This window comes from Carlito syrichta, unplaced genomic scaffold (genome assembly GCF_000164805.1).
Source record: "Carlito syrichta isolate Samal-C Ts95f unplaced genomic scaffold, Tarsius_syrichta-2.0.1 Scaffold301849, whole genome shotgun sequence".
NCBI lineage: Eukaryota > Metazoa > Chordata > Mammalia > Primates > Tarsiidae > Carlito > Carlito syrichta.
The window spans coordinates 202-4,459 of record NW_007245945.1 but is presented as its reverse complement, the minus strand read 5'-3'; the positions used below and the strand labels follow the sequence as shown (position 1 = coordinate 4,459).

Below are 4,258 nucleotides of genomic sequence, written 5' to 3'. Positions count from 1 at the left end.
GGGATTACAGGCTGAGCCACTGCGCCCAGCTTCAGCTAACTTTTTTTTTTTTTTTTTGCAGAGTTCAGCTGTTTATTGAACACACTATAAAAGGGTTAGTCAAACAGACCAAAGTCCATGTCGTCATCAGACTCCTCAGACTCTTCCTTCTTTGCTTCTACTTTCTTCTCCTCGGCTGGGGCAGCGCCAGCTGCAGGTGCAGGCCCGCCAGCCCCCACAGAACAGATGAGGCTCCCAATGTTGACATTAGCCAGGGCCTTTGCAAACAAGCCAGGCCGGAAAGGTTCCACGGTCACCCCGGCGGCCTTAATGAGGGTGTTGATCTTATCCTCCGGGACGGTCACCTCGTCGTCGTGTAGGATAAGGGCCGAGTAGACGCAGGCGAGCTCGGACACGGAGGCCACGTTGCAGCGAGTGCGGAATGGAGCTGCCGGGCGCGGTGCTGGTCGCTGGATGAAGTGAGGGCCTCACCCCAACGCGGCCTTAGCTCCCTCAGAAGAACCGAGCACCTTGGCGGCAGCTGGGGAAAGGCTAACTTTTTGATATATAGACATATATTTAGAGATGGGGTCTTGCCGTGTTTCCCAGCCTGGTCTTAAACTCCTGGTCTCAAGTGATCCTCCCACCTCGGTTTCCCAAAGTGCTGGGAAGACAGGCATGAGCTGCCATGCCTGGCCCGAGTCTGGGGTCCTCTCGACCAGCTGTGGGTCCCCGAGCGTAGCCTCCTCCCCCCATCCTCGCCACCTGCTCCCTGGGAGGGCCTTCAAACCATCCACAAACCCTGCCTTTTGGACAAGAGCGCCAACCTGCCACCCAGGTGTGGCCCGGCTTTCCCTCCCTAGAGCCATCCCCAGATTTCCACACTCCCGGCCGCTGGAGTAGGTCTGGACGTGAAGGACAACGGCCCGAGTGGCCGGGACACTCGCCCCGACTCCTAGCACCTCCATGCTGCTTGCTTTTTCTTTCTTTACCATTCCTTCCCCCTCTCCCGACCAGTCTTCGGGCTGTTCCTTCTTTGCCTAAACCCTTTCCCCTGTTTAGTCCTCAAGTGCAATTTTACCAACATATGTTAGTTTCTCAGGATGTTCTGAATCTACTGATCTGTCTTGGGCCACCTTTCTTCAGCCGTGTGTGTGTGTGTGTTTTCAAATTTGGGACTTCCGTCAGCAGATTCTTTCACCTCTTCTAAGTCAAGTCATTTAGAATGAGCACTAGTGTTTTTCAGCTCCTGGTGTCTGTGACACACTCTGAAATACAATTCGTGTGGCTTATCTCTCGAGGGGTTGAAAAAGTCAAGGCCATAGCGATCACGGCGGCGGTCGTTGCAGCACAGTCACTGCTACAGTACTCGAGGGTCGGGGCTGAGGTGTGAGTCCTCTGGCTGTTCTGGGTGCTGGCTGCTGTGGGGGGGACGGTTTCTTGCACATGGGAGCAGACTCAAAACTCCTACACCTTTCAGTTAACATGAGCCTTGGGTCCACGGTGAGCCCCGCCTGGCTCGGCTCAGCTCATCAGTTCCTGGAAGCAGGGACGGTTGGCAGAGAGCACCTGGGGCCCCAGGCTTGGTCTCCACGGGAAGGACCCTGGGCTCCTCGGGTCTGCCGGATGCTGCTGTTACCGCTGTGGACTTGGTTACAGCCACAGTGGATTTTACATTCCCAGCCAATGTGTCACACGTGCTGTGGGGAAGCCCTGCTCTGAAACGAGAAGGAGCCTGGCCGGACACTGGCCCTGCAGTGACTGTTCTCAGTCACTGGTCTTCCTCCAAGTCCATCTGTGCTGCCCAGTCTGGGTGTAGAGGTCTGTCTTTCCCTCTCTTCTTGATGATCTGTAGGAACGAGCTGTCATCAGTGACTGAAACAAGCCACGTCCAGGCTTCTTGCTGTCGGAGGAAGGAGAAGGAGGGAGGGGATGGCCAGAATGTGCCTACATGCTAGAAGAAGGGGTCGGAGGTATTCGTGAATAACTGTAATATGTGTGTGTGTACATGTGTGTGCCTGCTCTGTCCTCTGTCAGGGCCTAGAAGCAATGACATGTTAACAGAGAGCACCCAGTACTCAAATCTTGGTTTCTACTCAAAAGACCCAGGGCTGCTTGGAAAAAAGACAGAGTCCCGGACCAGGACGGGATGCGATAGCTGGATTGGATGGGCCAGATCTGGGACAATTTGAGCATCAAAACAGATAAAGATGGTAATGGATTATCACTAATGAAGCCAAACGAGATTCTTTACGTCTGTCCTAATATAAACAAGTGAATGAATGAATGAATGAATGGGGGAGAAGAGAAAGCCCTCCTGACAGTAGAGTGCTAACCAATAAGTGCAGAAAGGATGCAGGAATAAGAAGAGAAGCCATGGATGCTCAGGTTTGACAAGGTGCAGGCTAGTCACAGAGAGGGCGGGACTGTCAGGCACACCTTCCCTACACTCCCTCCCCGGCAGAGAGCCCAGTTAGCCCCATCACCAGAGAGAAGGCGGACTGAAGGGGCCGCCCTCCTCCCTTGCAATGGTTGGGGAGAGGGAGAGTGCTGTTTCAGCCCCTCAAGTCACTGAGCTGCTGGCCACTTGGTGGTGCAGTGGGCGGCGTACCCGACAGCTTCTCTGGCATCCAGGGTCTTTGCTGTCACTTCTCAATCTTGGGCCAAGTGCTGAGTTAGCTCCAGGGTGAGGACTGCCAGCTTCCTGGGCAGGACACGCCATTGTGGACGTTGGATCTTGGAGGTCAAGGCCAGAGACCGATATGGGCTTTGACTCAGCCCACAGGATCCAGGTTGTTCTTGCTTCCGCCACGTCACGTCCATCTTCCCGTCCAGACTGCCCCGCGGACCTTGGGCTCCAGCACGACAGAACAGCTCCCACAGACCATGCGACCAGCTGCACGACTGCACGGCAGTGGGGTTCTGCTGCACTGAGATTCTCGGGACCCGAGAATCGTCGCCGCCATCGCCATCACTGTCACCATCATCACATCACCAACATCGCCATTGTTGTTTTCATGGTCATGGCTGGCTGGTCCACACAGCCGCGAAGCATTTTCCCACAAATCAGCAACCAGTGACAATGACGAGAAAAAAAAAAGGGCCACCGCTGGCAAACGCCACCTTAGACAGGTAGTCAGAGTTGACAGCCCTACTCCTGGGGCAAACCAATATCTCGTGCCTCCCGGTAGGACCACTGAGACGCACGCACCGTTTCTTCTGCGATTCCTGCGAGAGCCAGGTGACCCCACACTGAGGGACATTCTGCCAATAGCTGGCTGGGTTCAAGACCAAGAAAGACAAAGGCGGAGGAGGTGTTCCGGCGTGACGGAGTCATGACAACGAATGCAGCCCGTGATCTGGATTTGGCTGGAATTCGGGACAAAATCACCCAAAAGGACAGGCAACCCTTGACTGTGCACCGAGGATTTGATAATAATACTGCGCCAAGGTTCAGCGTCCTGATTCTGATCGTGGCACCCTGCTCACGCGTGAGTGTCGCTTAGTAGGAAGTTGAGAAAGAGGAGGCTGTTCTTAGGAAATATACACGGAAGTGTGGAAGCAAAAGGGACAGTATGTCTCCAGCTCACGATTCGGCAGTGTAGGAGAAAGTGCATGTGTGTAACAAATACATGTGGGCAGAGGAGGCGATGGCAAAACAAACAGGGCAAGATGTCAGCAGTCGACAAATCTGGGTAAGGGGTACTCAAAGGCCTTTGCACTGTTCTTGCAACTTTACTGTAAGAATGAGGCTGCACTGGAATAAAAACATTTTTAAAAGACCGGGTGCGGTGGTTCATGCCTATAATCCCAGTACTTTGGGAGGCCAAGGCAGGAGAATCACTTCAGTCCAGGAGTTCGAGACCAGCCTGGGCAACATAGAAAGACCTCGTCTGTACAAAAAAATCAGAAAAATAAGCTGGGCACGCGTGGTGGCATGCGCCTGTAGTCCCAGCTACTCAGGAGCTGGGGCAGAAGGATCGCCCGAGCCCAGGGGGTTGAGGCTGCAGTGAGCCATGATCATTGTGAGTGACAGCCTGACTCCAAAAGATTAAGATAAAATAAAATAAAAATAAAAGTTTTCCAAAAGTTGTGAATAAGAGTTTGTTTATATTCCTTTCAGGTCATGATATTGATCCCATCAGTGGACATTTCTTTTACAGGTTCTGCTTGATATCCTCTTCTGAACTTTTAAATCATATTTTATTTTATCTTCAATTTTGTAGAAATGGCGTCTTGTTATGTTGCCCAGGCTGGTCTTCAGCTTCTGGCCTCAAAC

General features: G+C 53.0%; 1 pseudogene; it reads right to left on the bottom strand.

Annotated features, from left to right (window-relative positions):
* Positions 1 to 58: 58 nt before the first annotated feature.
* Positions 59 to 947, bottom strand: LOC103257716 (annotated as a pseudogene).
* Between the last annotated feature and the right edge of the window lie 3,311 nt (positions 948 to 4,258).